General features: G+C 41.5%; 1 long non-coding RNA gene across 1 annotated transcript; it reads left to right on the top strand.

The window, feature by feature from the left end:
* The first annotated feature begins 665 nt into the window (after nucleotides 1–665).
* LOC137472580 (uncharacterized) lies at nucleotides 666–23,157 on the top strand. The gene is made up of 4 exons (XR_010998285.1): nucleotides 666–990; nucleotides 18,391–18,460; nucleotides 21,480–21,661; nucleotides 22,027–23,157. It is a non-coding gene; the product is annotated as an uncharacterized lncRNA (long non-coding RNA).

Genomic DNA, 23,157 nt, shown 5'->3' with positions numbered 1-23,157 from the left:
ATGGCTATTTCTGTGTCTTAAACAACCCCAGGTTTTATCCTGTCCAAAATAGGGAACCTTCCTAGAATGAAAGGAGGTTGGACCAAATGACCTACTGTAGTCCCTTCCAGCCTCATCCATTCTGTGATACTGTGCATTTAAAGTGGTAGCAAAATGACAAGAATATATATTTTGGGAAAATTTCCTGCTCAAAGCCCATCTGCCAGGGAGTGGCTCTCAGACCAGCTGCTTTGTGGGTCTGCAAAAGAAGAAGCTTTTCGGCAACAACTGCAAACATGTTTATAGTCAGAAACAGCAAAATAGGCCCACATTTTCCTTGTGGCACTGTACAGAACCTATGGAAAGCTGAGCTTTCTGTAAAAGGAAAATGCTTTTAAAAACATGGAGAAACAAATATGTAAGAAGCAAGTATGCCTAGAGATGGTTCAAGTTCCAATTAACTGTCTTTATGGTTTGTTCCTGAGCCTGGGATAGCCCACTCTATAGCTAGCTATGGGAGGGATTAATCTCTGCAAAATATAGCCACCTGTGCCAGGTTGCTGGCCAGGTGCCTTTCAGCATCAATGAAGAGACTCTTCTAGATAATGATTTTTCTCAGGTGTTTTAAATGATTCACTGAGTTTCCCCAGCCAGTCCTGTAGCAGAGATTCCCTCAAAGGCAGCTGAGAATAGTTGGCTCATTTAAGTCTGAGCAGACCCAGGACACCTGGAACCTGAACTTCCCGAGCTAGCATAGCTACCCTCACTTCATAGTCTTTGCCTGTAGGCTTGGGATTCTTATTTAAGCTCAAAACAAGAAGTATGTCTCTTTTCTGTTGTGTCTTGTTCTCCTTACTGGGGTGTTTTATTGGTGAAGACTTTTAAAGACCCCTAGTGGCTGATCTGATTTGCCACCACCAGCCTATTCTGCCCTTCTTGAGTGCCATTTCTGCCTCCTGGATTGCCTGACCCCAGGGTGTGTGTGCAGCCTTGTTCCTGCTCCTCGAACAGGTACTGCCAAATATATGTTGCTAAGATAACATTCTGATGAGTTAGTATGAGTTAAAAATATTTAGAATGTCACATTTGGCATTACTGAAATACTGATATTGTTATTTTGGCTTGACAAAGGAGACAAATGTTCAAAACTTGTGTTTGAGCAATTGTTATAGAAAGATTGTGCAAGCACAGGTTTATTCCAAGTCTCTCTGTTGGCTAATATATAATTATAGTGAGTTTTTTTCAGTTATGAAGAGCAATGCTAGAGCAGTCATCCTGTTGTGAAGTTGCTGTAGGTTCCCTACTGAAACTGCCAGCAGGTCTTCAGGTGGTGATACAGGTGCCATTTATTTACCCCTGAAGCAGATTTATTTTTTGTTCCTTTAATATTTTTGAATGGTTTCTAAATGGCACTGTCATGTCATGTGTGGAAGTATAGCCTTCCTGTTTAATTTCCAGTATGCTGTTTGTCTGTCCTTGCATCTGTTGCTTTGTCCAAGTTTATGCTGCACATGAGAGGGCCTTCCTCACATTTTATTACCTTGAGGTTATTTATTTTCCAGAATTTCCAAAGGAAAGTAGGAGCACCTGTATATCTGTAGGGATAGGGAGAAGTGAATATAGCTGGTATCCTGGGTCTTCAGTGGTGCTTAAGTCAAGGGGGCATCACTAGTGAAATGGAGGAGAGAATAAGGAGCTCAAAAAAGTGAGCAAACTAGTATGTTGGGATAAAGACAGTTTGATAGGTAAAGTAAAAAGTCTGTGTGAAAGTAAAGCAAAAGAAGGAATTTATTCACCACACTCCATTTGCAGACAGGTGCTCAGCCATCTCCAAGAAAGCAGGTTGTCATCATGCCTTTTTGTTTCTTTGAAATAAAAATGACGTCACTCTGAATGTCCCTCCCTTCTTTCTTCCCCCAATTTATGTGCTGAACCTCTGATGAAAGGCTGCCTGCTAATAAACTGTACTCATGCTTAAGGCTCTTAAAAAAAAAGGATTTAAAGGATCTTAGAGCATCCTTTGTGGATTGCTTGCCTATGTCATAAAGTAAACATGTTCAGTGTTTTCCTATGATCTTACCTGCTTGCTCTGTCCTGGCTGTTTATGTTGTGAATAATTTCTAACAGCATAGTCTGCTTAATTGATTTGTAAGTGCTACTTGCTATTTTGCGTGTGTGAATATCCTAAGAGGCATTTCTCTCTAAGCACAAGTATGCAGACAGACAGATAGGCTTCTGCATTAGCCTCTTAGCCATGAAGGCTGTGACTCTTCAAGTTACTGAAAGAGAAGTTGATTTTGGTGTTACAAAAAAGAGTACTGGGAGCTACCCATTAAATGAAGTTTTTTCCCAACAAATGTCTCAGTGATGTTTTGGGGTTTTTTTGTTTTATTTTTTTTAAGTTGAGTTTTTTTTTGTGGGGGGGTTGTGTTGTGGTTTGTTTTGGGTTGGTTTTCTTTTTTTTGGTTGGTTGTTCTTTGTTGGTTTTTTTTTTTTTTCGTGGGCTAGTGAATTTGGTTTTTTGGGGATGTGTTGTTGGGGTTTTTTTTAATAGCTTAAAAATTTGACTTTTTTTTCTCCTGCATAGATATGAATAGCAGGGCTTTGCACAGGCAGAAAGTGTGTTACAAAGAGAAATTGTATCCATCTTTTTGTTGCCTATAGGGCTGGGTGTTTTGGATGAGTTTAGTAGGGTGTTAGGTAGGGTCCCTTCACAGTTCAGTTACAACTTCAGATCTGATTTTGACAAAGTGAACTTTAAGTCCAGATGTTGCCAAGTATTGGTGTCCCATCACAAATTTTCTAAAGCTGGATGTGTCCTATAATGCTGAAGTAAAACACTGAATTGGAAGAGCAACTTAATTTTAAGTTGGAAGAGTAACTTAAATTAAAATCAGATTTCACTTTTCACTTATGGTTCTGACCATAAGATTTTTAAGGAAAAACTTCAAACTTAATTGTTTTTTTTCCCTAGGCCTTGAGAAATAGAAGAGAGAGAGAGAGAACTGCTTTTCTACTCTTTTAAACCCTTACGCTTCTGTCGTGGTTTGACATGGAAGTGATTTTTTTTTTTTTCAGGAAGTTGGGTCAAACCAATCAGTGGTCAAGTTTGGATATTGGCACCTGAAGTGACCACTGAAGATAGGGATACGCCTCTGAGAACACAGGGGGTTAAAAGCAAGAACTCCCAAGAGCTCGCTCTCTGTGGTTCCGGTCAAGGTGCTGTGCAGATCTCCCCTGCCCAGCCATGGGGCTGGGTGGGGGAGGGGAAGCCATGCGGCCTGGTCGAGGTGAGCTGAGGGGTAGAAGGACTGGAACCGAGCCAGCTCCTGTGGACAGAAGGGTGGAGAGAAGCGGAGATGTCTTTGTCATTCCCCCCCACAAGAGGGAAGAGACAGAGAGTCCGGACGGCACCTGTAACTTTGCCGGCGCGGAGGAGAAGGGGGGGGGGGGGGGGGAAGGCGCCCAGCCTTGGCCTTGGGAATCGGCTGCTGGGCAGAGATATCAGCCGTCCAGGGAGTCTGAGCTTTTAACCCTTTCCTGAGAAATGAAGGCTTTGTAAAATATTACTCCTCCTTGATTTGAAGTAGAAGAGAGACAGTCTGGGATCCGAGATGATGGAAGAAGAAATTCTCGAGTTGGAAGGAGATGATGGAGTGGCTTGTGGCTGGACTTCTCTTGTTAGCCATAGACTGAACCAAATTCTCCTAACAGAAGCTGCACTTAGGGTGGTGCGTTGGTGTGCCAGGAGACCTGTTTCAGTGATTACCAGCAGAGGAGTAGAGAGAACGTGTGGAGAAGCCCTCTGTCTTCAAGGAAGAAGAAGAGGAGAAGAAGACCTCTGTTCTTGGACCCTCAGCCCCAAGGGAAAATGGGGGGGACTGTAGTCCCAAAATGAGAAACTGAACTGTTGTCTCTTTTGGTCCATGGCAAAGCATCCTTAAAAGAGCCCTATGAGCAGTCTGTCCATGCACGGTGGTGAGAGCACTGTGACATGGAGAGGAGAGTGTCACCATGGCAAATTTTCTCCGGGCGGTTGCCATGTGTGGCATGGAAACACAAGGGTGGCAATTGTGTTTCCTGGGGGGGGGGTCTGTGGCACAGGAGAGACTCCTGTCTCCCTTGAAAGACTGAGTATTTGAATATCTGAAGGGTAGCAACTTGATCAAGATCCTGGGTGGTGTCTCACTGTTAAGTTTGTTTAGAAATTAGGTGGGAGGAGGGGGGGTGTTTTAGAAAGTCTTCATCCAGGATTTAGTGTTCGTAGTTTTTACAGTAGTAGTAGTTTAATAAAATTCTTTTCTTTGTTACTAAGATGGGCCTGCTCTGCTCTGTTCCTGATCACATCTCACAGCAATTATTTAAAAATGTATATTTTCATGGGGGCGCTGGCATCGCGCCAGTGTCAAACCATGACAGCTTCTTTTGGAGTAGATGTTTGATTCTTGAAAACTGCTGATTTTGTTGCTGTTTTGACTGCCAAGGTCCATATTTTAACAGAAATGCAAGAAGAGATAGCTAGCTTCCTTGGCTGGCCCATCTGAAGCTCTGTTATGAAAACATGTCTCTCCATGCTGAGGAACAGAGGAAGTTAGAAGGTAGTGGAGCCCAATATAACATCTTACCTGTGCTCCAAAGAGAAGCTGAGAAGGCCAAAGACTCTTTAAGGATGTTGTATAAATTGAACAAAATCAGCAGAGTATGAGGTTGCTTTGATTTACACTTTAATTTCTTCTAAGGGTTGGTGTTTTCTCAGACTTGGAAAGGTTTGTTTTTCTTGTGCATGTTGCATATTTCTAGCCATTCTTGGGTCTTGTGCATCTGTGTTCTCTTCCAGTTTCCCCCATCCTGGGTCTTCTTCTTTCATTTGCTTCTTCAGTATGCTTTTCCATTGCTATTGCCTGAAGCAGAGGGAAGCTGAATGAATTTTACTCCTAGTATTTTTTCCTCTGAAGATCCATTAATCTTGGTATAGCTTTCTAAAGTAGGTGGTAACACTGGTGTTGCTCTAGCAGCCTTGTCTCAGTAAGAAGCTGATAACTGAGACGGTGAAGTGAGCACCAGCAAGTTTAGTCTTTTATTTGAGAGCACTGGAAATGAGCCTATGGTTTTATTTGGAATGATCAGCTGCAACATCTCGGAATATATTTCTTTTCAGAAAGTGGATGACTCTCTCCTGGCAGCCATGTGTAGGTTTGGGCACTTTTAGGCCACAGGTGAATGAAAAAAGCCTAAAAGTGTCTGCCACTGGCCAGGAGATCCCACCTTATAAAAACTGACACAGGGAACAGAAGGCAACACTTTGTATGTAACTATGCTCTTCTTATTAAAGCAATGGCAAAACAACTTGTCCCAAATGGCAAAATTAATTTTCATGGGCTCTGCCTAAAGTAAGGTCCTTAACCGATTCCACAGTAAATAGGTTGCCATTGGCTGTGGGAGCAGGAGCACTCTCAGTGATATTTAGTGTAATCCTCCCCATTTAATTCATTCACTGAAGCTAAGATTCAGTATTTCTGATGTCAGACTTAATTCCCATAGAGGCCATTGTGGCCTCAAAAGCATTGAACTGTGGCCTTGCTGAATGAATCAGGCAAAAGAAATAGGGATAATCATCAAGGAGGAAAGTGTATATTTATACACGGATCATTGTCATTGATAATAGCTGAAAGGAAAATGCAGAAGAAATACGTATGGGTTTTAATGAGGATTTTGAGTAGCATTTCTCTAGGCACACTGCAGGAGTAATTACTCATCAGAGTTATAACTCAGGGATTACCCTAATGCAGTTTTGTGAAAGTGAACAAGACCTCTTTAAAAAAAAACCCACCCCTTTAATCAGTGATTTCCTTTGACAGCAGGTGCTTTAGCCCTGCCAAGACATTTTTACTATTAAGTCAGTTCAGCATCAAAGTCCTAAATGATGCATAGGATTTCATGGCTAGCTCTGTGGTTGAAATGTTATGACTGATCAGGACAGAAGAAATGCCTTTTCAGTTCGCTGATACTACAGGAAAGTCTCATGTTGTGTGGAAAGAAAATACCTTTTTTTTTCTCTACCTTTTTCGCTTCACCACACATATGAAGTTTTTCCCCCTACTGGTAAAGCGGTTCAGTCTAAACAATAAAGCACCATAGTCAGGCTGTACAAAGATCAGGCCAGTTCCCATGTTTATTAGCCTGAGAGTTCTGGGGTTTAATAATGGCCAAAAGTCAGGCTTTCCTTGCAGAGAAGGGAGGGTATCAGCAGTCTTCAACCTTCAGGGGTCTGCCTTCTCTAACAAATATCCCAGTGGTGGTATCAAGCTGTGTGGTTCAAAACTTGGTCTTTCTTCTCAGATCAGCTGGAAAGAAGCAGTTGTCAGAAGTGCTTCTCTTCAACAACCTTGGCCTCAAACCAAGCTAAAGCTTGGGCTTAAGGCTGTGGGGCATCATGTCCTCTGGGCATGCAGAGGGGATGTAGCCAAACCTTTTGGTACCCAGGGAGTGTTGTGAACACCAAGGACAAGAAGAGAGAATTGCTCTATGCACTCTTGAGAAATGATGAGTGTAAATAGAGCAAGGGAAACTCTGAGTGGCATAAAACATTCCTGTATGATATTGTAGAGGGGAAGCTGGCTCCTTACTGCTGTTGCTCATCCCTTGCCCGACTCTGGAGATATGTTAACCTGGCTGGTACAGGGTTAGTTAATGCAAGAGGCCAGTAGAGCAACTGGATTACCCTAGTGATTGATTTTTCTTTTCATTGTTCACTTCTGTAACTTCTAATAAGAATGCATGTGGTGGAATGTTGTTTATGTGTGGGGCCTAAAGTAAGATGGATGTTTGTTTGAGTTAGTCAAAGAGGAAAGATTCATGCTTAAAATAGAACATCTGGGTATGATTGAGATGACATTTCCTAACAGAAGATTCAGTGTTAAAGGGATATATTTATAAATACTGGGGAAAATGGGATTTATCTCTATCTCTCATGTAGATCTATCTCTATTGGATATTTATGAAGTGTCATAGTTTTATTTGGGCAGAGGTTTGGCAATTATCAGCACCAGCCCTGTTTATTAGTTTTTAAAGTATATCAATAGCAAATTGGAATTCCATTTATTTTTGTGACTACTTTGCTGCTGCCTAGCAAGGTGTCGCAGAACACACCTACTGGACAGTCACACATAGCAGTTATGAGGAGAGACATGCACACTTGCTGCTGTTAATTGCTTTTGTGATATAAACTGTTGAATTAAGGAATTTTCAGAGCAGAATCAGGAGGAAATTCCCATGGTAAAGGAAAATCCAGTGAAATGTGCAGGGTTCAGCTGATGGATGCCAGTGACAAGAGAAGCCCTATGGTAAGGTGTGGTCTGCTTAGCAGCTCCATTTTAACTACCTTGAAGCTTTTGCAAGTGCTGGGAAAAACATTTGCTTCTTATTATTCTTTCTGAAAGCTGCTAAATATGCAGAGCACTACCCCAAACCATGAAAAGTGTTCTGCTCTTGAATTGTTGTCAGTGATGGTGAAAGAGAGCAATAAAAAGCATGCCATAACAAAAAAAAAGATGCCAAAACCTGAAACCTATGTGTTTTTACTGGCAACACTGACTAAATTTCTGGTGATACAGGTGGAAGAAAGAAAATTATTGGAGATGAACCTCTAACAGGTAGCTCTTGGTTAGGCACATTATGCTTCTTTGAGGACAGCTTGGCCCCTGGCAATATGTAAGTTGTGTTGGTGATTACTACTGCTCTGCTCAGGATTGGATGTATCTTTCTGTTCCTTTAGTTTTGCACTTTATAACCAAGTTGCTGTGGTGGGCAAGGGTTGACAGTGTAGTTCCCATGGAGATGGAAGCATGATCTTGCCCCATTCTATGGACTTGGCTTCAGCTGAGCTCATGGAATGAGTGCTTTATTTGTGAATGCATGAGAAATAACACTCCTTGTTATGTACCAAAAAGGGAACAAAAAGAAAGCTACAATACGTGTAGTTTGCAAACTGCTTTGAGTTTTGTGGCAACAGCATGTATGAATGTCTTTTTGCAGCGGAAAGATGTGGGATTCAGCAATTGAAGCCTACCATTTGGTGGTTGCCTGAAGAGATTGAGCCAAAAATCTGAGATTCTGACTTTACTGATACCAGCCTAGCATCCAAACCCAAATCCCTTGGCGCAGATTCATCTCTGCATGAATGTGTACTGAGAAAGTTATGGAATATTTCACAGTCTTGCTAATATTACTCTAATTAAAAACAAAACTGAGGGAAGGAATCCAGACACAGAGAAAAGACTAATTGCCTGGAAGCTGTTAAGAAAGCATAATGATCCTGATGCAATTAATCCACAGGAATTACTGGTTTTTAGGTTCTCCCAAAGGTCCTTCTGCCTTTGATTTTGCCTATTGCTGGACAGCAGGTGGAACATGGCATGCTGTATTTGTCAGTTTTCTGTTCTGACTCTGTCCTTGTGAACTTGGAGGTGCCCAGATGAACTGTGATTTGTTGAAGGAGAGGTCAGGAATTCTGCATATAGACAACTTCTAAGGTGAAAATTCAGCCTCAGGAGAGGTGGTCCTGGCTTCTGCTTTTAGAATTTATTTCTCAGGAAGCAGAAGCTGAGTGTTGCCAGGAAAGCAAATGAGCAACCTATTACCAGTGGATTTGTCTTTTGAAGCAGAGGCACTAGCAAACTCTCTCATGCCCAAGAATTGATCTGATGGTTATGTGAACTTTATTTGACAGAGGATACTGTCAGTCATGTAAGCAACATACTTGGGTAATCTTGGTCTCGCCTGGTGAGGTTTCTGTAGTTAGGTGTTGTTTTAAAGCATCCTCTCAGTAAATGCATGGGCTGGTGGGCAGGAGGGTATCAGGCTCTAACCTCATCTGAGGAATAAGCCAAAATTTCTCAAATTGAAAATGCTTTTTTCAAAATCAGAGTTGTTTTTGTTAGAGGAGGAATGGGAAAAGTTTCTTTTTGCTGGTAAAGTTGCTCTGTCACAGGAGTGCAGCAGATAATGAAATATGAAAATACAAATAGCATAGAGCCAACAAACCATTTAGCTGAAAGTGTATGAAATATAAATACTCTCCTGTAGAGCAAGCAGGATATGCTCAAGATCTGTCTTTCCTGTGACCTACAGGATTTTAAGAGAAAACTTCAAAATTTTATTGGCATTGCCACTCTTAGACGAACTTTTCTTTCCCTTCTCCCCAGCCTGGGGTCAGCTTTAAAGAGAGCATTAAGTGGATGGCTAATGGAATTAAGGGTATAATAATAGAAGGATATAGTGAGACAATTGTATTAACAAGAAATAAATCATGTTGAGTGTAAGGTAAGTGTTTTTTAATTGATTGATGGAAAGGATCCTCCATAGTTTTTTTTGAGGACTAACAGCCACTTGCCTTCCCCTCTACAGTAAAAAGCCAAAAGGGAAAAAGAGATAAGAAAATTATGCAGTGGGGAGATAAATTATTCAGAGAAGATGGCCATTTTGTGCTGACATCACTAATGTGAAAAAGCATTAAATCTTTGATACTAGCTGCATTCCTCAGAGGTTATGGTGGCTGCAAGAGGTATTAGAGATTATAGCTAGAATACTACTTCAGCTGCCCTAGATGCCTTAAGTGGCTTCCCAAGGTGATCCACTAAGTGAAAACTCAGCAATGCCTGTGGGTACCAGACTGCTCTGACTTTTATTTACATTATTTCCATAATTTACATTATTCTAGTGACTTCATCAGCTCCCATGTTTTATGTAATAGGGCCTGGAGATACAGGTAATGTGTGCAGAGATGCATGAAAGCTGGTGGCTAATTTAAGTGGGGAGCTTACACCTTACATGTGTATAATTCCACCGAAGAGGGGGAGATAGGAATGCTAAATATGAAGTGAAGCTTTTAAGGCCAAATCTTCCTGTTCTGTAAATAATCTGATTTTACAAATAGAAACATGGTGTCAAGCTTACACCTTTTCAGGACCTGGTTTTCTTCAGTCAGAGAGTGGAAAAAATTAGGTCCTAGCTAAGATGCCACGGAAATGGAAGCTTTGGCAAAAGGCAATTAAGAGTAACTACTAAAAGTCTACAGAGTACATGAGTAAAATCAAAGCAATGTGAAGGAAGAGAGGTCATTTCATGGCCTTTTTTTTTTTTTTTTTTGCCTGTTGAGAGCTTTTAAGCAGTGCAATTAAAGTGCCTTTCATTGTCAGTAATTCAGCAGGACCCTTTGTGTGATGCAAAACCTTAAATCCAAGCTCATTTTATTCCTCAATACTTTAATCAACTGTTCTCCCAACAATTCCCCCACCTGTTCAGTGCCTGTGTGTGTTGCTTTTGCTGAGGTCAGAGTTGCAGTTGGCAGCCTGCACTGGAGGAGGTGCCTGTGTTGAGGTTCACCTCTGCTGCTGGGCAGCTGTCTTGGTTTGGAAAGGCAGGTGTCTGCTAAGGAAGGCAGGAGCTTCCCCTGAAATGGAAAAATGTAAACCTCTTCCCTCTGAGTTGTTATAAATTTGAAATTAATGGGGGCTTTCAGGCAAAAATATGGGAGCAGGAATAACAGTTCTTTATTAGGGAAGAAAATTAAAAAAAAAAAAATGCAGTGAACAAAACCAACACTGACAGAGTCAGAATACAACCTGACACCCTGTTAGTCAGGGTGTTGGCAGCAGTCCAATTGGGAATTATGGCTGCAGTCCTTCTGGAGTGTCAGGTGGTCAGGTGTGGTTCTGTTGGAGCAGTGATCTTGTATACAAGGGGTGTATTCTTCCTGCAGTGGAAGAGGCAGCTGTTCTTCTGGGAAATCTAGTGCAGGAAAAGATGTGCTGGTGTTCCAGAAACTCAAGATTATATCTATGTAGAAATGCTTGACTCCTCCCTCTGAGCGGATCATCTCACAATGGGATGTTATAGTTCTTATCAGTCATGCAGTGACATTCAATAGCCCATTGTCAGCAAATGTCTCTCTGAGAGAGGATTGGTTGTGGAAGAGATATGGAAAACTGCTCACTTAACAGAAGACAACTGCTACACAGATGGTAATAGACTACATCTTGCTTCTCAATCTGGGACAGCAGCACAGAGAGACCACTTCAGCGGCCTCATTGCTGCACTTATGTAGTGCTCCCACAGTTTTCTGTCAGAGAGGTTGGGGTGTCTGGAAAGGATGTTACATACATCAGGACTCACTTTAGTAGAAAGAAAAAAAAATCTAATAGGCTTTGAGAAAGATTGGGAGCCTTTAGTGGTGTGGACACTGCAGGAAACAGATGTGAGTATATGAGTCATGGAATTTAGGCTCACTGTATTGTCACAGAGAGGCTGAGGGAGGTGTAGTGACCCTCTGAACATTTCAGAGATGGTCAGCATAAGAAGCTTTTTACTCCAAATAGGGTAACCCCTGTCTTCTTGCCCCACTTAGGCAACAGATTTCACTACAACCCTTTAGTGAATGTTAACAACTGGGTCTCCTAGAGTTGAGAAATCTGAATCAATCTCACCAGGCAACTTGAGCAGAATTGCGGTGGTGTTGTTTGCAGCCAACTTGAGTTACATATGAACACACACTGTTTTTTCAAATGGAACAGGAACCTGTGTTATTTTTATATGCTTGTGCAACTCTCAAATAAAGCAAACTAAAAGTGTTTTCAAACACTTAGATTAGTAAAATGCAATAAAAATAAAACAGATCTCTAATTAATGTATTTTTGAAAGGCAGTCTCATGAAACTTGCTAAGTAAGCAAGTTTGGATAGTGCTGTTATCTCTGAGGCAGAATTGGCGGTGGTGTTGCAGTCCTCTAGCTTCAAGAACTTTCTAAATGCCCATCTTTGCATTAGTAGTGTCCTGTGGTCAGCCTGTCATTGACGTGTCAGTAGCCAATCACACCAATTTTTGACCAAATGGTGTCATTTGCTGTAAATTAATTTACTTTGGCCATTAAGTGCAGACAGTATGTGGTCAATTCAGTTTTGTCCATTAGAGACAATTACTGTAGCCAAGCTCTTTGATGCTATTCTTAGTTCACCCCTTGGGACTACTCTACTTACATCTTCAGAGGTACTGGTAAATTTATATTATCATTCCTTGTCTAATATTCATGATTTGTTGGCTTTGCTTTAATACATGGATAGTTAAGTCTAAATGCAAAGACTCCTGCACAGAGTAATCTCAGGGATGTGAAAGTTCTGGGAGGAGTAGAAAGCAGTGTGGTTGTGTGTAGCAAATCCAATACTTGTCTAGTTCGGAGAGTGGTTATTTTTGCGTCCTTACACCCAGGCTGACTGAAGTGACTGGTTTTGCCACAAAACAGTGGGAGCTCCTTGGTTGCTCAACATGGCCTTAGATTATGGTACAAGTTACACATGTATTTAGATATTCTATTGAAGAGGGTCCTACTGCAGATAACTTTCTAAACTCCTGACTTTAAAAATATTTATTATTAAAGTAAAACAGAATGATTGGGATGCTTGTGATGCTTGACTCTTCCATGGTTTTGTCACATATGGGTGAATCTTCTAAACTGTTTACTTTTGGCTGCTTTTAAATGCAAAGATTACTGGCAAACAAGGAGAAAGAAATAAAGGAAAGAAAATGTCTTTGCAATCTGTCCATCTTTACTCAGTTACATTCTTGTATAAACTCTCACATCCTGGTTCTCTAAAAGTTGTTGTTTTCCTGATCTCCTGTGACATGATGAAAACAAGTTGTGTTGCTTGTGCAGATCTAGAGATGCTGAGTGCTGCATACACCCAACACTGTGTTTGTTCCTGACAACACAAATAGCCAAGTGCGTGCTTTTGGTCTACAAAGCAGTGCCAGTGCCTATTGTATATTATCTGTTGATAGTGTGTCTATGTAGTAGGTAACTTACAGAAGTCTTGTTTTCAGCTATTGATTTAAAAAGACTAGAAGCCATATTGTCTTGGTTTGAAAAGACAGGAGTCTGTGAAGGAAGGCAAAAGCCTCCTGTGAAATGGAAAAGGTAAACCCCCTCCTTCCGAATTATCACAATTTCAGAATTAAAAGGGCTCTCAGGCAAAGATATGAGAATGGGAATAACAGTTTTTTACTAGGAAGGAAAAAACTAAATAACAATGCAATTTAGCACAAGCAAAAAAAAACCCACCACTGTCAGAGTGAGAAAAACCTGACACCCTGAGAAGTCAGGGTGTTGATAGTAGTCCAGCCGGATGGTGGCTGCTCCTCCTGGAGCGGCAATCTGCAGAAGGGTGTAGGTCCTTTCTGAAGATGCGGCGAAGGAGCAGCTGGGCCTGGTTCCTGATTCCTCTGGGAAATCTGGTGAAGAAGGCTGTCTGTTGTCTCAGAAATGCTTGTTTTATGGGGGCAGGGATGCTTGGCTCCTCCCTCTGGGTGGAGCATCTCACAATGGGATGATGTAACTAGTCTTACCAGCCACAGTGAGTAATTCAAAAAACTGCCTAACTCCCAGCAAATTAGAAAAACTGCCTAACTCCCAACAGATGGCAAAAATAGAATACATGCTTATTTTACAAGCCAGAACACATATTGAAAAGAAAACATCTTGTGGTCATGAGTTCACTTTTTCTCCTGCTTGTCCAGTTAATGAAGAAATGGTTTTGCTTCAGTCCTCTCTGTAACAATGTTAGTTACGTATTTCTTTATAGGACTTTGTTATCTAAAAATTGGATCAGGCACTGGCTTGACAGAACCTGATTAAGTGGAAGGCAGTTGTGACTTTACTGTCAGGCCTCTAAAAGGAAGAAAAATGCTCACAGGATGACATGGAAACAGCACCTGTACAGGACACAGAAACACTCTTCCTCCAAAAGCACATGTGATCTGCCTACTATGTGGTGTAGGAACCCTTCCTACAATACTTCATGGCTGTATTTTTGGCTGTTTGTGTAGAATTAAAAGGTGGTGCAAGATATTATGCACTGATAGTGTTGCACAGTTTTAGACAGATTAAACAGAAAGATTTTGACTTTCAGTTGTGAGCCTGCAGCACTCAGAGGGATGGAAGAAATGCTGAGGAACATGGAAAAGTGTTAACTACCAATCTCTGAAAAATAAGAAAGCAAACCTGGTTTATGTGAGACCTTGGCCAACATGAGGAACAGAGGCTGCATGTTAATAAGAGAAACTTGAAGAGATAAGAGACTATGGGAAAAATATCTCCCTTACTTTGGGTTAATGCAGTATGCTAGCCTTGTACCCCTTGAGACTGTAGGATCAATGCAGGTTTGGGTCACAATTGGAAATGAAGTTAGCAGTCTCATGCTAATCTCTAGTGGACATTTGCCTACATTGTGAAGTCATTGTGTCATATGGTAGAAATGGCCAGCAGTGTTTTCAGGGAGTCTGGAGAAAAGGGGTCTGCCTCAGCAGTTGTACCCGTAAAAAAAACATAATCTTTGTTCAGCTTCAACCTGATTCCCAGGTATTTTGGGGTTTTTTTTTGCTGTGAAAAAGTCCCACAAACAATCACTTAACCCTGCAGCAAGGCCTACTCCTTTGCTTTGGACAGCACTACAGGTCTGGAAATTGTTGCTATGGCTGAAATTTGACTTTTAATGCATGTACTCTTATGAGTGCTTAAGCCGTTGCTGGTGGAAGGCAATTCTGGCTCTCCAAATATTACGACTTCTACCACTAATAGTATCTTCAAAGTATATGCAGGAGGCCATCTGAATGGTTGATACTTCTCAGTGAGTAGGATCATCAAAAAAATAAGCTGTAGGAAATAAGAAAGCAAATAATAACTTTGATTTTTAAGGAAAGGAAGTAGAAGAGTAAGTGCTGCAAAAATGGGAAAGGGATGTTTCATATACATGACCTATAGATACATCAGGGATGTATCTACAGGTGACAGTCTTCATATGATGGGCTTCAAAGGAGATTGTTGTTGATCCTGAAGGGCCTGGGATGGAAAACAAACTCAGTTTTGGATTCTAGCATTTGCTAATTCACAGGATGGGATTTGGAGGGAGCTAAAGTAAGCTTATGAGTTAGCAGCTTGCTCAGTCTCCTGGTGTGTATTCTTCTCAAAAGGTTAGGACAAAATTATGTCAGTGTTGCAGGGGCTCTTGCTCTTGGTTTGAAAGTGAAGAAGTGTAAAGCCAAAAATAAAAGCAAAGGGAAAGAAAAAGAATTTCGTTGTTGTGCAGAGCTAAAGCTGTTTAAATATTTGTACCTGTCTGTTTAAATGTCTGTAATCTGCTCCATTTCTAAGCTTTCAATTCACCCATTCCTTAATTTAGGCACAACCCATCTGCTGCTATTGTGTTTTTCCTGGGATCTTTCTCTTTAACTACTTTGCAAAATACTAGAAATAAGTTGTCCTCTTAGGATAAAAACTCAGGGAGCCTTGAAAATGTATCTGCTGCTGTGTTAAGTGGTGTAGTTCCTGCTCTTTTGATTTCTCCAGCCTGGGGCTTGAAGTGGGAGCTCAGTGGGCAGCCTAGCAGCAGGAGGGGATTGGACAGTGCTTGGCTGTGCCCACTTCTCTGCTAATGGCCTCAGGATTTTAAATTGCCCCAGCCAGCCCATGATGGGACCTTGTAGGCCTCTCCCCATGGGCTGACTCTGAAGTCACAATTGCCATCTGCCAGCAGTTGTGTGGGCCCTAGGTGGGAGACCAATTTGAGGCTTAAAGCAAAACTCCCTGTGGAGTTTTGCTCACTATTAATTTGCAAGAGGTGGGGATTTTTTTTCTTCCTTAATCTGAGAAACTTCAATTTTCTTTCAGACTGATAACAGTGGTTACCTCCAAGTGTAGAGCAAAGACTGGATCCCCTGTGTTAAACACTTAAGTGGCTGGTGCTGATGTGGGGAGTTATTACCACAGTGGGAGCCTGTCTCCTCTTGCTGGCAGGAGCCATGTGTTAGGTCAGTGTTTTTCAACCCTGGCTTTGCCCCTTGACAGTGTTTGGTGTTATTAGCTCAGTTGCTAATAACTAGTTATATCAGGACCTATTTGTAGGATATTTGTGCATCCTGATGATGAAGATATGCAGATTGCAGGTTTAGGAGGATGAACTGCAATTCATCACACTCCTTTCAGATGGTAAGTGGGATAGAAGGAACTGAGTTCTTGGATCCAGGATATGTCCTGGGCAGCACAAGGGCATGCTGTTGGAGGCTCAAGGCCCCTCCATGATGGCAGAATGTGGAAAACCTTTACTTTATTCCCTTATTCTTTGTTCTCTTTCTGCTTTGATATCAGCAAGCATTCAAGCAGCTGACACATCACTGCAGGCCTTAGTGAAAAAGGCAATTGCTTGTAAACACTGGTTTAAGAGTACCTGTAGAGATTCTCTTTGTTTAATCCAATACAGGGCATGGGTGGCAATGACAAGCCTCATACCTCTAAACTAGTGAGGCTCTTCAACAGAAAAGTGTTAATCAAAGGGATTCATATAATTTTATATATTATTATAACTGATGTGCGTCTATGGGTTTTTGAATGGACCAAATGGGATAAATCTCCCTGATTTTTGATCCCAGGGAGAAAAGTCAACTTCTCAAGACTTAGCCCTATATAAAATTTTCAAAATTCTAAGTCACAAGGCTCATGAAAATCGTTGTTTGGCAAATCGCTTCCCGTAAATGCTTTTGTGTGAGATGTTTGTTTGAAGGCTTTAAATCTCATTCTGTGGTGGCTTTTCCTGTTAAAACCAGAGTAGCCACATCTGGTCTTGGAAATAACTAATCCAATTCCTACCAGAGTATTCCAAGGAGAAGCCTCAGATACTTTACATACCCTCCCTTACACTTTCAATTTTCTTCATTCTTGTCCCTAGACATCTGTCTAGGAGGAGTATCAAGAGCTTTGCTTGAGCTGTGCCTTGGAAACAGAGGAGACATTGTGTTCCGTGGGATCTGGGGAGATCCAGCTAAAACAAATTTGGGGTCGCTTGAGTAGCCCTGTTAACTTTGCACACGCTACAGAGCAAAGACAGAAATGGCATCATGATCACCTCACCCTAAAAGTCAATGGTGAGGTCAGATCTTTTCTGCTTAAAACAGTAGTGTTTGAACACTGAGCATTTCTCCACGGCATTCAATTATGCCCCAAATTGTGGGAGTTTTTTGTGCATTTTTCCTGATAAGATTTTGGAAATTTTTATTGTAAATGTTGAGACTATGAAATGACTGCAGTTTGTATATTGCAGTCACTGAGTTGGATAGTAATGGTATCTAGTCTAATAGCATTTCTGGTTTTCTCAGGGAAAACTGAATTTGCACTGGAAATGGGCAGAGCTATTAATTGCATGGTTTGCTGCTCAAACTCAGAGCAGGCTTTCATCTAGACAAATGAGAGAGATATGAGTCCACATCTATCTTCTCTCTACACATTTATTTCTTTTTCACATATGTAGAGCCAAGAGCAAAAAAAAAAATTCTTTTAAAGGCGGTGAAGTGCCATATTATGAATGAAGCATATGTTACAAAAAAATATGGATTGGAAAGTAACATCACTGAGCTGAAAGGAAAGGGCACCCTGCAGAGAGGTAGCTAGCAAGGACATATCGCAGAAGCAATAACCAAATTGAGACATTAAAGTGCCTTATCTCCCAAGCTGTCAGCAAAGCTCTGTCCTTGCTGCCTTCTCCCTTAAATCACTTTTTGCTAGGGATTCCTGTGGAGGTGCTGCTGTCTGTCCAAAGAGGTTTGGGTGCCATTTCCAGTAGTGGGAGGTGAGCTGTGCATGACAGTCTGCTGTCTAAGAGCTGGTTGCAATTAAACACTCAAGAGTGTGCAGCTGGATGCCAGCTCAGTGAGTGCTGCCACACCCTTGGGATCCATGGGCAGGGTCGGGGCTGAATGTATCAGTTGTGACGTGCCAGAGTTGTCTGCATATGCTGCAGCTCTTGCATGCCCTTCGAGGAGTCAGTTTACTGCTTGGTTTACGTACTCTGCCTTTGAAGCAGAAGTGGTAGCATGCATTTGATCCTATTTTCCTATGATTTCAGAATCCACTTACATTGGTGAGGGCCACATAATGAGAAGATGAGATTAAATGAGGATCTGTTCCCTAAAACGTTACAAAACTACCAAGAAAAACTCTTAAAGGGAGTTTCCATCTTTAGGCTTGGATGCTGACCCAAAGCAAACTTGTACAATTACAAATCTGTAATTAATGGAAGTTCAGTTTAGACCTTGTCCTAATACTTGGATACCAGAAAGAAATAGTGCAAATACGGAAGCCTAGATTCTGCTGATACTTGTTTATAACTTGGTATTTTATGTGAAATATTGGGATGCTGGTCACAGACTCACTGGTAATACAAAATTCTTACCTGCTGTTCCTTGGAGGCCAACAGATGAAATTTCAGGGACCAAGATATCAGTATATTGAGGGAGATCCTAACAGTCTTTGAGCAAAATCAATAGACTGCGAAAAGGGGGAAGAATATTTTTGTCTTTTCCTGAATTTTTACAGGTCCCTGTTGAGCTCTCGCTGGCCTCCTTGAAGCAAAACAAATAACAATCAGCCTGCTGAGACTCTAGAGGTAAAATTACAATAAATTTTGTTGCTGTGAATGCTGCCAACATGCAGTTTTAAAATATTGCCAAGAAAACTAGATAATCAAATATTGTTAAAAGAGTTACTTAACTCAAGGTGAACGGGTTGACCAGATCAGCTGAAAGTCAACAGTTGTGTTTCCATTGTGCTGCTGAATTAAGCTCATGTATTGGCCTCTTCCTAAATCTTTGATTCCTGGGAGTGCTGGGGAGAGGCTTGTGTGCCTTTGCCCTGCTTAGGTTGATCTGTTTTTGGACAAATGAGATATGTTCAGCTTCTGCAGTTGCCATTGAAAGCTGCCTTTTTGCAAAAGGCTTGGGGTTTTTGGCTGTCTGATCTTCCCTCAGGAGCAGCTGCTGCACAATGCCAAGATTATGGTGTGTGGTTCAGCAGAGAGGTGAATCGTGAATTGCTTTCCCAAACAGAACAAATCAGACTCTGCTGCTTCTCTTTCACAAGTGCCTGTTTGGCTTGACTTGAGTAAGTTCATTCCCTAAAAGGCACCTACTAACATTCCACCTGCCTGTACCTCACCACCTCAATCTGTTTGGTTATGTAAATCAGCTTTTCTGATAATTATTGTAAGAAATATTTGACGAGCTGAGGTGTTGTTTATGTGATGTGGTCTTGGATGAGCAAGAGATGCGTTGTCCCTGACACTATTTTTCAAGTTCCTCTGTGGACCAGAGAAATTTGAGGAACTAGTTGTCCTGAACTGAAACAGCAGGAGAACAGATCTGTGTGCTGAGATACAGCATCTGAATTCACTGCATCCAGTTGAATTTTTTTGGCGAGTTCTCTCCCCAACTGGCTCCATTCCTCCCCTCACACAGCCTCCTGCACCCATGATAATCATCCACCCCTGGCTATTATAAGTAGTACAAACAAATGACAAATCTCTGGGTGCAGGAAGTTAACAAGAGGCTGATCAGTAGCTTTAGTTATCTTTCCTTCATGTTTATTGCAGTCTGCTGCAGTTATTTCAAAGGCACTGACATTGATCGACAACTTCTATTAAGGCCCATCCAAGGCAGCTGGATTGAACAGATACATTAAATAAAGCAGTTATTGCTTTTCATTGCCTTTCCGTAAAATATCACTGCTAAATAGCTTCTGCCATCAGATGCAGTTAGGTACATGGTTTAAATTTGAGGAACTGCTTTATAACACTGCACAATTGACATTGGTCTTTGTTTCCCCTACAGTAATGATTGTGTACATCCTGGAGAATTGATGAGCTGTCTTCTGAGGCAGGAGGGGGGAGCTGGGAAGGGGGCAGCCACCTTTGTTGCTCTCGCTCTTTTTTATACTTGCCATGCTTGTCAGTTGTTTGCAGCACAGACAGAAATAATGTCAAGCAGGGCCCCTTATCTCAGGATGTTGTAATGTAGCTTCTGTAAGCCCTAGCCTGGAGACGAGATAAGAGCAACCTTACAAGCTTGTGGGGGAGTGAGGAGGGGGGCCAGCAGTGCCATCACTGGGACAACAATGGCAGAGCTGTCACTTGCGCATTATGGCTTTTTCTGGTGCCAAGGAAAGATATGTATGCTGAGTGGTGCATAACAAGCACAAAAATAAAAGTCATGAATGTTCATCTAATAATGATGTATTTGTAACAGGATTATACTTCCCGATGATATTCTTTCTTTATCTCCTCAGTAAATGGTGAGGCAGCTGTGTGCTTTGGCAAGGCATGATGTCCTTTCTTTTGTGTGCTGCATATTAATCCTTTATTGAAGTAATTAAATGTGTGCTTAATGGCAATGAGCTGGCACAATGAACATACAATTGAATTAGCAGTTATGATGGGGACCATGCTACAAGATGAACTAAATGCAATTACTGTAGGCATTTTTCTCCAAGTCAAATCTGGCTACATGACATGACTTAATTACAGGTTGTTAGACACACTGATCCCATAGTGGTGCGTGTGGAGGCACAGCTTTGGCTCTGTGTGTACCTATAACACACATATGGGCACCATTTACTGAGAAATTCAGTCTGGAGTCAGTGCAGATTCCTGAAGGCAGCTCTTGGTTGTGTGGAAAAAACACAGATTAAAAACCAGGCAAACAACAACAGAGGAATGCCAGTCCTCTGCTACTGGGGGCATTTGGTGTGGTCTTTGACCAGGTCCTTGTGGTTGGGTGATCATCCCCCCTTTCCCACCTTTTTGGGGAATACTTGTTCTTTGAGGACAAAGAACAGGTACTAGTCTTCTGTGTAGTCTTTTTCTCAACATTGGTGGCTCTGGTCAAACTCAACTCTCAGCAGGAGTACAGACCAACTTGTCCAATGCCAGCTGGACATCTCTAGCTTAGCAGGAACACAGTTTGGGAGCTGGTGTTTGGAAACGTTTTAGAAACAAAAAGGAAAAAGGCAAAGCCATTTGAATCTTTTAGTTTTCAATGCTGACCAAGTTCTACAACATGACCCAGAGCCGCATCAGGACAAAGGTAGTGCTGTAATTTAGGATGTGCTAAGTTGCTGAGATTTCTGGCACTAGGGGGACTGTAACTATGATATTGCAAGTACGTGTTTTACAGCTCTTTAGTGATCTAATATGTCAAATCTTGGATTCCCAGAGGAGTTTTGCCACTGGACCAAAACTAGGCTAAACTTCAGCTGTCACCAAGGGAAGATTTGGTCTGTTTTGGTAACTATAGAGTCTGGCTCACTGTTAGCAGCACAAACATCTTCAGTGTCAGGGTCTACGTTCTTTTACTGGCACACAGAAGGCAAGAAGTCCTTCTTGTCCCATGCTTCTCTGTAGTCTTAGTGCTCTGTGCCTGCTCTAGCAACATTGCATTCCTTTGAGGGAGGCATACTCTGAGATATAGAATCTGCCAGGGAGGGTCCTGAGTTGGGAATGTGTTGTGGCCACTCTGGCCTCAGTCTGGAGGCAACGCAAATCTTTCCTTAGGTCAGCAAGAGCTCCTCTGCCAAGCAAGCGCATCCCAGAGTTTAGCAAGTCCCAAACTGCCAATCTTCTGCCACCCTTCCAGGAAGGCAAACATTCTAGCCTGTCTCTGAGTTCCTGTGCAAAGGACTCCAGATCAGTGTTGCATTTGGGTGCTCAACTCTCTTGTATTGTCTGCAATTAAATTTCCAAATCTGAGGAGAAGATGGTGGCAGAAGTGATAATGAAAGCTGCTGGTATAATATGTAACCATGTATGAAACCAAAGGTAATGTTTTCTATTCTAAGGTAAGCCTGCTGATCACCAGGACTCTTGAGGTTTATTCTACAGCCTTCATTCTCTTTGGTGCCATAAATGAAACTCTATCATCCCTAATGACCATAATGACTTTCCTCGATCATGTTATTGCTACTTTGGCACATTTATTGCTTTCACATGCACTAATGGATGGGTTTGGCTATGTTAACAATTTATATATCATTTGAGCCTAAAAAAAGAGCCACCTCCCACCAACCAAACTAACTTAGCCTTGAGGATTGAGTAGCTTTTAAAGAGTATAAATGAATTTAATGCTTTAGAAAGAGCTTCTGTAAATTATGAACATGACACCTATTACATTAAGCTGCATTAAGCATTGATTCATCTTCATTACTGGCAGGTTGCCCAAACCTCCAAGGTTGAAAAAGCTGCCTGAAATGCCCAATGTGGTAGTCACCTAAGCTGAGATTTATGACCTCTTTTTGGGCAGATGGGACACCCTGACTCTCAATGTGCTGCATTTGCCCATGAAGAAATGTCCTTGGAATACCTGTTGCATGATGGGTTTTTTTCCTAAAGTTTTGCTGGCCTGTCTAATCCAAGTGTCAGACTCTAGGTAAAAAGGTGCGATAAATCATTTGGAAGCTGCTGCAGAAATAGAAACTGTCTTCACTAAGCTTTTTAAGTCACTGTTAGTGGCAGATTTCTTGGCAGATTTTTCTAACCACTGGCCAAAAATTATCTCACTGAGCATATAATAGTAATTTCTTATTGTAAATCCTTTCTGCACTGTAGGCACCAAAACCTGGAATTGCTGAATATGTGTTTCCAATGGTTTTGGAGGAAGGAAGTCTAAAAAATAATCACAGTACATTAATGAGAGCCTACTCTACACGGTCAGGGAAAGAAATAAAAGTGATTTTAGTGTCTTAAAAAGCAATATCCATTAGACTCACATTTGGCTAAAAGTGGACTGAAAGACTCTTATTTCAACAAGATGTACAGGCTCAGGGGAAAAAAAAAAAGTTAAATGCTTCTGACATTGTAATTGATTTTATGTGGTACATTTATGAGGCTTTCAATTCATGTTCCATATGGGATTTAGCACTGAGATGTTATTGCAACTTCTGAGATGGTTATGTTGTCATTTTGAAGGAACAGTTTGGTGGTTCCTCTGCTCCCAGAACAAGTACTGACTAGGGTTCAATGTTTATGCCTTACCACAGAGAAACACTTTAAACTGGAGACTGTTTTCTCACAGATGGGAGAACACATAGCACATCTTGGGAATTTGAGTGTCACAGGATGCTGTAGTGAGCCTCACGTTGGCAGGGGGAGAGTAATCCACTGTCTGGGAGAGGCTGTAATATTGAGACTGCAATCCAAGCATAAAGCAATCTGGTCACTATATGAGATGGAGTTTTAATGGATATTGTTCATGGTGTTGGAATATATGAAGCAATAAATTGCGTTTCTGGATGATTTAATGCTGAAGCAAGGTTGAA

The sequence above is a fragment of the Anomalospiza imberbis genome, chromosome 4 (genome assembly GCF_031753505.1).
Source record: "Anomalospiza imberbis isolate Cuckoo-Finch-1a 21T00152 chromosome 4, ASM3175350v1, whole genome shotgun sequence".
In the NCBI taxonomy this organism is placed as follows: domain Eukaryota; kingdom Metazoa; phylum Chordata; class Aves; order Passeriformes; family Viduidae; genus Anomalospiza; species Anomalospiza imberbis.
The sequence above is the reverse complement of the archived record's forward strand: the minus strand, read 5'-3'. Positions and strand labels throughout refer to the sequence as shown.